At 36.9% G+C, this 12,373-nt stretch overlaps 1 protein-coding gene across 13 annotated transcripts in view; it reads right to left on the minus strand.

The window, feature by feature from the left end:
- PHF21A (PHD finger protein 21A) overlaps positions 1 to 12,373 on the minus strand; it is a 191,373-nt gene that overhangs the window by 164,283 nt on the left and 14,717 nt on the right. The window lies entirely within an intron of this gene.

Consider the following 12,373-nt stretch of genomic DNA (forward strand, 5'->3'; position numbering starts at 1 on the left):
GTTCCCCCAGAAGATTCTGATGGATAGCCAGGATTAGGAACCATTGCCTTACAGTCCTCTATTTCCTTTGGTACCTGGGAAAGTGGGTCTTCAAATAGCCTAAAGCTAGAATGGACACCCCAGAGTGCCAGATCCACACCTTCATTTCAAGAACAGTGGTCCAAAAAGTCTAGATGTCTAGCCACAAGCTATAAAGATTATAAGAGGCAAAGCCCAGTCTAAAACCCAAATTTACTGCTCTCAATCTAGGAATCCTTCCATTAGACTATACACAAATAAAGTAACAAAAATCCAAAAATTCAGATAAGCATAGTAAACAGTGATTATCTAATCCTTGACCAGTGATTGCAATGTCCACGCTCTAAGACAGTGCAGATTATTAGCTTCTATATGCTTGAAAAATGTGAGCAGCATTAGCTGACTTAAAATGCTAGAGAGTAATTGTGGAAAGGCTTACAAATAAAAAAAATAATTTTTACTAAGTTCTTACAATATGTACAAAAACTTGTAAAATCATTTATTTTGTAGTGGATAAGTATTAAGAAAAATAAATGGAAAGAAGAAATCTTGCTTCATCATGCTATAAAGTACAAAAATTCTTATTCACAAGCTTCCACAGTTCACAAAGGTATAAATGTTTTCTGAGTCTAATCATCATAACATAACCTTCTTAATTACAGATCAGACTTAGTAAATCACCCCATATCCCAAGACAACTCAAACTCTTATCTTAATAATCAGTTAACCTCAGGACCAAAACTCTTACCATCAACAAAAAAAACAACTGACGTATCTATACAGCATTACAAAAGAGTTTGGATTTATCTTGGTGTATAGGGATTTAAGCAAGTGCCTCCTATTAACACTAATGAGAGTTCTGGGTGTAAACCATAGGCACCAAGGAGGAGGATCAATGCCCAGCAGTGCATCTGTGAAAACCCTTTCTGTTGCACTAACTGCAACTACTGGGACTTGTTCTCTCAGAGATGGGATAATAGACCCCAATTCCTATGTCTCCAAAGCACAAAGATAATTCAAGTAAAAGTCACTAAGGAAGGTCATTGGTAAACACCTAATTTTAAAAATATATGAGAAAAAGCTAAACTAAAAGAACAATTACCACATAAAGGAAATTTTAAAAAATAGCACCAATATGCACAGAAAAAAACTAGTGAACTGCTGGAGATAAAATACCTCACACAAAAATTCAACAGGATTAAAACAACTAAAAATTTTTAAACCAGAGCACAGAAAACCCAACTGTAGCAGAAGCTTGTCCAAAGAAACACACACACACAAACACACACACACACACACACACCCCACAACAAAACAAAAACTCCTCCCCTGATGGAGCCTTAAGTACACTACAATCCTTGCCTTTAAAACACAGAAGAAAACTCCTGCTGCACTGATAGCCAGGAATAATCATAAAGCACTTCCAGACAAACGGATAACAATCACAAGCTGCCAAGGATGACCAAAACAAACTAAATAAAAATTATAGCACCATACTGTGTTCCATACTGCCTCACTTCTCAATATAACACTGCTGGGACTTCCCTGGTGGTGCAGTGGTTAAGAATCCGCCTGCCAATGCAGGGGACACGGGCTTGAGCCTTGGTCCAGGAATATCCCACATGCCACGGAGCAACTAAGCCCATGCGCCACAACTACTGAGCCTGCGCTCTAGAGCCCACGAGCCACAACTACTGAGCCTGTGAGCCACAACTACTGAGCCCACGTGCCACAACTACTGAAGCCCGGGTGCCTAGAGTCCATACTCCACAACAAAGAAAAGCCACTGCAATGAGAAGCTTGCGCACCACAACAAAGAGTAGCCCCCGCTCGCTGCAACTGACCACAGGGCAGAGAGCAGAAGCAAGAAAAACTACAATCCTGCAGCCTGTGGAACAAAAACCACAGTCACAGAAAGACAGACATGATGAAAAGGCAGAGGGCTAGGTACCAGATGAAGGACCAAGATAAAACCCCAGAAAAACAACTAAATGAAGCGGAGATAGGCAACCTTCCAGAAAAAGAATTCAGAATAATGATAGTGAAGATGATCCAGGACCTCGGAAAAACAATGGAGGCAAAGATCGAGAAGATGCAAGAAATGTTTAACAAAGACCCAGAAGAATTAAAGAACAAACAAACAGAGATGAACAATACAATAACTGAAATGAAAAATACACTAGAAGGAATCAATAGCAGAATAACTGAGGCAGAAGAACGGATAAGTGACCTGGAAGACAGAATGGTGGAATTCACTGCTGCGGAACAGACTAAAGAAAAAAGAATGAAAAGAAATGAAGACAGCCTAAGAGACCTCTGGGACAACATTAAACTCAACAACATTCGCATTATAGGGGTCCCAGAAGGAGAAGAGAGAGAGAAAGGACCAGAGAAAATATTTGAAGAGATTATAGTCGAAAACTTCCCTAACATGGGAAAGGAAATAGCCACCCAAGTCCAGGAAGCGCAGCAAGTCCCATACAGGATAAACCCAATGAGAAACACGCCAAGACACATAGTAATCAAATTGGCAAAAATTAAAGACAAAGAAAAATTATTGAAAGCAGCAAGGGAAAAACGGCAAATAACATACAAGGGAACTCCCATAAGGTTAACAGCTGATTTCTCAGCAGAAACTCTACAAGCCAGAAGGCAGTGGCATGATATACTTAAAGTGATGAAAGGGAAGAACCTACAACCAAGATTACTCTACCTGGCAAGGATCTCATTCAGATTCGATGGAGAAATCAAAAGCTTTACAGACAAGCAAAAGCTAAGAGAATTCAGCACCACCAAACCAGCTCCACAACAAATGCTAAAGGAACTTCTCTAAGTGGGAAACACAAGAGAAGAAAAGGACCTACAAAAACAAAATCCAAAACAATTAAGAAAATGGTCATAGGAACATACATATCAATAATTACCTTAAACGTGAATGGATTAAATGCTCCAACCAAAAGACACAGGCTTGCTGAATGGATACAAAAACAAGACCCATATATATGCTGTCTACAAGAGACCCACTTCAGACCTAGGGACACATACAGACTGAGAGTGAGGGGATGGAAAAAGATATTCCATGCAAATGGAAATCAAAAGAAAGCTGGAGGAGCAATACTCATATCAGATAAAATAGACTTTAAAATAAAGAATGTTACAAGAGACAAGGAAGGAAACTACATAATGATCAAGGGATCAATCCAAGAAGAAGATATAACAATTATAAATATATATGCACCCAACATAGGAGCACCTCAATACATAAGGCAACTGCTAACAGCTATAAAAGAGGAAATCGACAGTAACACAATAATAGTGGGGGACTTTAACACCTCACGTACACCAATGGACAGATCATCCAGACAGAATATTAATAAGGAAACACAAGCTTTAAATGACACAACAGACCAGACAGATTTAATTGATATTTATAAGACATTCCATCCAAAAACAGCAGATTACACTTTCTTCTCAAGTGCGCACGGAACATTCTCCAGGAGAGATCACATCTTGGGTCACAAATCAAGCCTCAGTAAATTTAAGAAAATTGAAATCATATCAAGCATCTTTTCTGACCACAACGCTATGAGATTAGGAATGAATTACAGGGAAAAAAACATAAAAAACACGAACACATGGAGGCTAAACAATATGTTACTAAATAGCCAAGAGATCACTGAAGAAATCAAAGAGGAAATCAAAAAATACCTAGAGACAAATGACAATGAAAAGACGACAATCCAAAACCTCTGGGATGCAGCAAAAGCAGTTCTAAGAGGGAAGTTTATAGCTATACAAGCCTACCACCTCAAGAAACAAGAAAAATCTCAAGTAAACAATCTAATCTTACACCTAAAGGAGCTAGAGAAAGAAGAACAAACAAAACCCAAAGTTGGCAGAAGGAAAGAAGTCATAAAGATCAGAGCAGACATAAATGAAATAGAAACAAAGAAAACAATAGCAAAGATCAATAAAACTAAAAGCTGGTTCTTTGAGAAGATAAACAAAATTGATAAACCATTAGCCAGACTCATCAAAAAAAAGAGGGAGAGGACTCAAATCAATAAAATTAGAAATGAAAAAGGAGAAGTTGCAACAGACACCGCAGAAATACAAAGCATCCTAAGAGACTACTACAAGCAACTCTATGCCAATAAAATGGACAACCTGGAAGAAATGGACAAATTCTTAGAAAGGTATAACCTTCCAAGACTGAACCAGGAAGAAACAGAAAATATGAACAGACCAATCACAAGTAATGAAATTGAAACTGTGATTAAAAATCTTCCAACAAACAGAAGTCCAGGACCAGATGGTTTCACAGGTGAATTCTATCAAACATTTAGAGAAGAGCTAACACCCATCCTTCTCAAACTCTTCCAAAAATTTGCAGAGGAAGGAACACTCCCAAACTCATTCTATGAGGCCACCGTCACCCTGATACCAAAACCAGACAAAGATACTACAAAAAAAGAAAATTACAGACCAATATCACTGATGAATATAGATGCAAAAATCCTCAACAAAATACTAGCAAACAGAATCCAACAACACATTAAAAGGATCATACACTATGATCAAGTGGGATTTATCCCAGGGATGCAAGGATCCTTCGATATATGCAAATCAATCAATGTGATACACCATATTAACAAATTGAAGAATAAAAACCATATGATAAAAAAAAAACTAGAGAAAGCCCACACGTAGCAACGAAGACCCAATGCAACCATAAATAAGTAAGTAAATAAATAAATAAATTTATTTATTAAAAAAAAAAAAAATATATATATATATAGCACCGCTGTACCCACCAGGCTAAAAAATGAGCAGGTGCCTTTCAGGCTATAAAAAAATTAGTGACACACACACACACACGTACACACACACCAATCACAAACACAAAGGGAATGATATTCTTTCACATGAAGGGGCTTAAGAAACGCAAGGCTTTGCTGTAAGCCTAGAAAACTAAGAGTAGGCCTTACCGTAGCAGTGAGGAAAAAGCCAAGGTTTATCCCAAATCCACATTCAAAGACTAAAAGAACTAACATTTATTTCAATTAAAAGGCTTTGGCAACAATCCACTTTTTAAAGAAAGAGAAATTAAGATTTTCCCCATTTCTATCTCCCACAGAAAATTAGAATATTTTCTCTCTAACTACATAGGTTTAGCTCTACAACACTAATGAAGAAGAACCCTGACTTAAGGCCTGAAAACTAAATGGTTCCATAACATTCACATTAAAAAAAAAAAATCTATGTAGTCCAACATGTTGATTCTTTACCATCACTGCTATCATTAATGAACATTTAGCTTTTTATCTGTACTTTGAAATGTCAGTGAGAAATTGAAACAGCTACAATATGCTGGGGATTTTAACTTTTGAAACAAAAACCACAGAGAAACATGAGTCTGCAGCATAAAGCCTCAATCATGCTGATAAGTAAGTGGTCCTAAAACTTGAAAGTGAAAGCAATACAGACCAGAAAAGAAGTTTGCTTGATATTAATGCTAGCCTTTAAAACCAAAAATATGTTCTGTAACAGAAGACTGAAATCAGGGCTTCCATTAACCTTGTTTAAAAAAAAAATCCCATGAGCATGGATTTTTTTCCTAAGTCTCTTCATCAGAGCAGCATGGGGTCCCATTAGGCACCCTATTTTACTTCTACCTTATAAATAACGTTAGCTATTCGCTATTTCCATGGAAACCAAGTACAGAGAAACCCACTTAAATGAATACCGGTTAAAGGAATAAGTTTTATTTTAGAAAGGTTTTGCTGCTCTAGATGAACTCTACTGGGGAATACTACAAAGTCTTCGTAAGTATAATTTTTTAAAAGATATCTTTGGTATAGAGGGAGCTTATTAAGAGTCCTGTTAAATAAGTACACTCCTTTCACCAAGTATGCCAAACAGCATCATAATGTTAAAAGATATCTTTCCAATGCACTGTACAGGGGTTTAGATGCACAACCACCAATGACTATGTATACTTCCTCATGCATCAGCGTGGAATAATTACCCCTATGGGTCTAATATAAACTAATAAAATCAAGGAAATTTAGAAATAAGGCTACCATCACCTTGTAGTAACTACTAATGAACAGGACCCACAACTGTAGACACACGCACAACTTACTACTCCTCTAAAGAGAAACAAACAATAACTTAAGTTCTAACATCCTAAAAACTGTTACCAGGTCCAGGGATAGCAGACAGTCAAAATTCCCTCCTCAACAAACTTTCACAAGTTATAATGTGTATTCCCTAGTCAATCAATATATACATTTGGGTAAAATAGAAATAGAATATGCAGGATAAAGTACAGAACAGGGTTTAGTGATTTCCAACTTTAAGTTGACTTAAATATTGCCTGACGTACTCTAGAAATGATCATTACCGGTGGTCCAAACACCGCAGAGAGGCAAGTGCACATAAATTAAATGCAACTCATAAGAATAGTAAATTCAAAACTAATAATCTTGAGTTTCTAAAGATAGAGAAGACAACTAAAATCTTTCCAGCAGACATGGTTCTCCATCAAGTTGATGGTGGCTCAGATATCTTCAATAAGTCAAAAAACAAATGAAAGCAACATTATCCTAAAAGATGATTACCAGTATTAAATTTACAGTGTATGAAGAGTTAACATTCTGGCACACATACTTTTCCTTTGAGTATACCAACATATCTACTTATAATACGTGTTCTAAAAACATAAAATTACTTTCCTTGTTATGTTTCACATACCGTAAAGTCTGGCAAAATACTGGTAATTGTTGAAGTTCGGTTAACAGGTACATGGGGTTTGTTAATATTATCCACTCTACTTCTGTGTTTTTAAATTTCCATAAAAAGAATTTTTTAAAATCCTATAAAGTTAAAGCTCTTGTCTCAAATATGTTTTTCTCTATGTGTAACTGAATAATGGATTAAATGCCTGATACAGATCTTAGAAGCCACTAAATTTAAAACCAACATAGCCATTACATGTAACTACAACTGATTTCCAATTTTTACTTTTCTTACCAAAACAATTCAGTTAACAGTTCAAAATCACTACGAAAAAATCTGAAATGTGTTGCTACTTGCACAATAGGTCTGCTATTATGCAAATACCAACAATGAAATGAAAGCAATCAATGCCTAATAACAAGGTATCATAACCATATTTTGTATTTTACAAACTAAAGAAAGAAGTTCTACTAGCCCTCTCTCTACTACTAAATCAAAATACTTTCAGAATGAGCAACACCAACATTTCCATTTTCTTTCTCCAATTAGGCCCATAGGACTACAAAGGGCAATCTAACAAATTAATGCTTCCTATTTCCTTTATCTTAGTTAAGTAACAAGGTTTCCCCCTCCCCCTCTATGATCCCATCTCACCCCCTACCGGAAAATACGGCAACTTTTGAGGTAAAAAGGTCTTTTTCTATTCTCTCCCTTAGTCCAGACATGAAATGTTTCACAAATACTCAGTTACTTTGGAAGTGATTTTAAGCTATTATCCAACTCCTGGCTGAGGGCCCAAAATGGAGAGGTCCACAAACTGTTATGCCTTAAGGTATTGATAACAGCTCTCTCTGTTTAAAAACTAATAATTACAGTGATGTTCTGTTTTGAAGAGAAATAGAGTAAGATGGTGGTTGCTTTGGAGGGAGTGATGAACAGCAGACAGGGAATAGCATAGGCACGGTACAGACATAAAAGATTGTAAAGAAGAGGGGAGAGGAAAAGCAATGGAGGGTCAATGGCAGCATCTCTCTACAAAGTAGCTAATGCATCATGAACTGCACAGGTTCCTGCACAAGTGTAACAGTTCAGCCCTGTCATAAGTAGCCCACCTTTTACAAATCAGGCAGGGACAAAATGATTTTCAAAATTGTGTAATTCTTTAAATCAACCCCAAAGAGGCTATAGGGTCCACTTCTAACTCCTATATTTGTTAAAATGAAATACACTTCTAAACTTTTTACAATTCCATTCACCCAAGAGAAGCAACTTTTATAAGCCCTGCATACAGGCTGAAATAAAGAAAACACAGTACACATGCTATGCTAATTCTAAAACTACAAAGCTTTACTTACTCTAGCTATTGTAAAGTAGTAGTATAATTTTTTAATTGAAAAAATTAAAATTGCTTTACTTTTTAAAATATTGGTTGAGCTAAAGTACAGCACTTTATCAAAACAAACTTGTTGGAATTTCTGCTCAGAAAGCAGAAACAATGTTTTAGGAACACAGACAAAATAAAATATAGTAGGACTTCCCTGGTGGCACAGTGGTTAAGAATCTGCCTGCCAACACAGGGGACACGGGTTCAAGCCCTGGTCCAGGAAGATCCCACATGCCGCGGAGCAACTAAGCCTGTGCGCCACAACTACTGAAGCCCGTGTACCACAACTACTGAAGCCTGTGCACCTAGAGCCCGTGCTCTGCAACAAGAGAAGCCACCACAATGAGAAGCCCGCGCACCACAACAAAGAGTAGCCCCTGCTCGCCACAACTAGAGAAAGCCCGCACGCAGCAACGAAGCCAACAGCCAAAAATAAATAAATAAATTTATTAAAAAATAAAATAAAATATACTAAATACTTCTATCTACCTACTAGGCCTTTATCAAATGGTGCAGCTGGGTAAATGAGAACAAAAAGTTAATGGAAGCTATTATTCTATTTTTAACTCAAATGCTCACTAGTGGTAACATATACTATACTCAAACACACTTGTTGAATCTCAGGAAAAAAAACTATACAGACCAAAGACCAAAAAAGTTTCAGATCTAAATTGACAGTAAATGAATAAGATTAATTATATTTCATACTTAATGATCATTCCCCTTCCCTCAATGACTGGTTTCACTTACCAGATAGATACATACATACCTATAGATACACTTACAGATACCTACATACTAATGAATACATTGAAAACTCAAAAATACATGTAAAAAAACCCTCAAAATATATTAAAAACTCAAATTCTTTACCAAAAAAATCTTAATTCTGAGATCACTGTAAGGCAGAGACTTAAAGTGTGGCTTTTCTCACAATCAACCTGCTCTCAGGCCCAGTTTCTAGGCTCAATATAGGTAACATATGATGATTAACTATAGAAAGAAAATAACAATTACTGTAAGAAAAGACTAGGCACCAGATGAGAGGAAATTTCACAAAGGAAAAATGCTCAAAATCACAAGGCAAATAAACTGTGTCCATCATTGCTAGAAAGCATTTGTATGCCACTTTTATATCTCTGGGGTTCTACATTTGTTTCCATTAGTTCGTACACCAAGCATATGTTCTCAAGGGTTAAACAAACACAAGCAATTTGTCCTGAGCCACAGACCCAATGGACTGACCAGCTGATTAGTGTTTTGAACTTGTGAGTTATAATGCCTTATCTACTACTGCCTTGGTGCTAAGTGACCTACTGTAAACACCAGTATCTTGGTGCAAAATAATCTTTTATCGCTAAGAGTTTTAATAAATATAAAGTGCCCTGAAAATACTTTCTAAAGTCTCTGTAATAACTGACACCCTCCCATGTATTCTATATTTCTCTCAGCAGTTTTCACAAACAAGAACTCATTAAATCACTTTTCCCATCCATACCTTTTCTAATGACGTTTCAGGAAGAAAACTCTCCTCTCTACCTAAGCTGTTCCATATTTAGTCTTTTCCCATAAACTTTTAGAGGGACTGTAACAATAGCAATGATAATAGCAGCTACTGCTTATAAAGTGTCCTAAGACTTCCCCATTTTATCTTCATATCAGTCCAAAGAGGTTAGTATTATCATCCCTATGTCATCAGTAAAGAAAATGAAGTCCAAGTGAACAGCACAATGCTTGTTATACAGCATGTACAGGAGACATCTTTTTTGAAAAGAGCTTAAATAATTAGTCCAAGGTCACACACTCAACTTTAAGTGGTTGCACTAAGATTCCAAACCAGAGGTCAGACCTCCAAGCTCAGGCTCTTTCCCCACTATGCAACATTTGTCTCAAGCCTTGAGAAGAGAAGAAGAATCTAGAATTAAGGTTAAGTAATAATAGCTAACAATAGCTACCATTTATTTAGTGCTTACTATGTGTCAGGCACTTATTTATTCCTCGTAACCACCTCAGAAAAAGGGTACTATTATGTATTCTTACTTTACAGATGAAGAAACTGAAGCAGAGGCACAGCAGGTGAAGTGATTTGGCCACTGTCACAGAGCTAATACAAATGCAGATTGCACAGAGCAAAGCCAGGATTTGAGCCTATGCAGACTGGTCCATACTCTTAACCACTGTGCTCTACTGCCATGCTAAAAACTTCCCTTGTCTTGAATGGCATAAAAACAAAACTTTTAACCTTTTCACAAAATGAGTAAATTGTAAGCCTTCATGCTTTGACTGAGAGAAGACTAGTAGCGCTTTTCTAAGCATGCGCACCAGACTTCTTTACAGGCACAGAAGATATGCCCCTAGTGATTAGATCACTGCACTGCTCAGGAAGTGGCACACTGTAAATCAGGTTAAGAGCCCCCAGCCCATCTCCCTCCACACCCAGACACACTAACCATGCACTGCAAGTTACAGGCAATTCAGAGATGTCCCTGTGCAATCTTCTATAAAATGAATGTCACTCTGGAAGTACCCAAGTGTGCATAGTACCCTTCCATCACCCTTTCTTCTTCTTCCCAAACACCATAAAAAACACAGCAAAAGGAATGAATGAATCTAAGCTACTTAAAAATCATAACAAATGTCCAATGATAACTACAAATTTAAATGAGAAAAAAATGCAAAATTCTCATAATTTTGTAACTTGTCCAAATTCCACATTCAAAAAGCAGTAAGCCTCTTTGAAAGTCTCAATTCTTAGACTACCTTATTATCATAAATGTGCCTTGAAGGGTGCATAGAAAAGCCCATTTTTGCCTCAGATTCTACAAATGTTGATATGCATATTTAAAACAAGAATAATTACTGTTGGATTACAAGTTATTGGGCTTTTATACTAATATCTATTAATATGACAATGTATTTAACTAATAACAAACAAAAATATTAAGCATGGATTTAATATTTGTATATTAACATGTAATATGTACAGAAAATAAATAGACAGAAAAACAGGACTGGACCTGGAGGTACTAAGAACCTGACACAATGAGAACAGGAACTACTGCAGCTCCCTCCATTGACATCGTAAAGTTGCCACATTTTCTGGGCTCTCTTTTGAATTAATGTGGCATCTGTTCCAAGTACAGCATGCTAACATTTTACTAAAAGATATTTTCATTCTACATTTGTATCTGGTTTGCTTTTTATTTGAACTCCTGTTTTATTTCAGTGGTCATTATTTCTTTATACCAAGTTGTCAATTTGGCATTCCTGATCTATCTCCCCTGAGCACAAAAAGGGTGGGGAGGAACCATCACCTTAAAACCCTCTAACAGCAATAATTACAATATGCTTTGCATATAGATTAAATAAAGAAAATAAGCAGCACAAAGATTTTTGTGGGCTTTTTAGTATCAGGTCCTGATAAGCTAACGGCATCTGTTCCTTTCAGAAAAAGAATTCTGCTCTGGGGGGCGGCGGGGGGTGGGGGGGGAGTAAACAAATACTAAACAGGATAATTCAAGTTACAAAGTTTGGTCTTCATGAAATGATGATTTCAATAATTTGCACATATCCAACTCTATCGAGTGATAATCGCTTTTTAAAAAAGACAGCCTCAAAAATGCTGCAGCAACAAGCCAAATACAACCACTTGTACTTAACATGCATGCTGCATACTCCACAATGTTACGTCATATCAGGCACAGAGAAGACGCTTACCAAGCTATCCTGCGTTCTATAAACTGCCTGACAACAACAGAAAAAGCCACTGCCATCTCCATAGTGGGAGCAGGAGCTGTCAGGGTAGGCCAGCCTTTTCCCTTTGGACAACTCTGAAGAAAACAAATAAGGCCTATATTTTTGTCTTTTAAGCTAACCTCTCTCAAGGCCTTTACTCTCGACCATTCAGCCTTCACAGAAAGAAAGGCTGTTTCTTTAAAATTAAAAAGCTGTAAAAGATCGCTCCAACTTAAAAGCCCCACACCTTGTACCAACGGTCCTCCAGGTGTCCCCATGGCTACCTCTTCTGCAGAAGAATAGTCTATCTCGACTGCTAGTCTCCAAGTGGGTGTGCCCATCCGGGGGAAAGAAGAGGACCGTGGGAAGAAACACAAATTATATTTTTAAATCTCATCCTTTTAAAAATTTCTAATTTCCTGTATGTTTTATAACATACACAAAACACTAGGTTCAGTAAATTATATCTAAGTATACATTTACTGGGGGCCATAA

Source organism: Eschrichtius robustus, chromosome 11, assembly GCF_028021215.1.
Source record: "Eschrichtius robustus isolate mEscRob2 chromosome 11, mEscRob2.pri, whole genome shotgun sequence".
NCBI lineage: Eukaryota > Metazoa > Chordata > Mammalia > Artiodactyla > Eschrichtiidae > Eschrichtius > Eschrichtius robustus.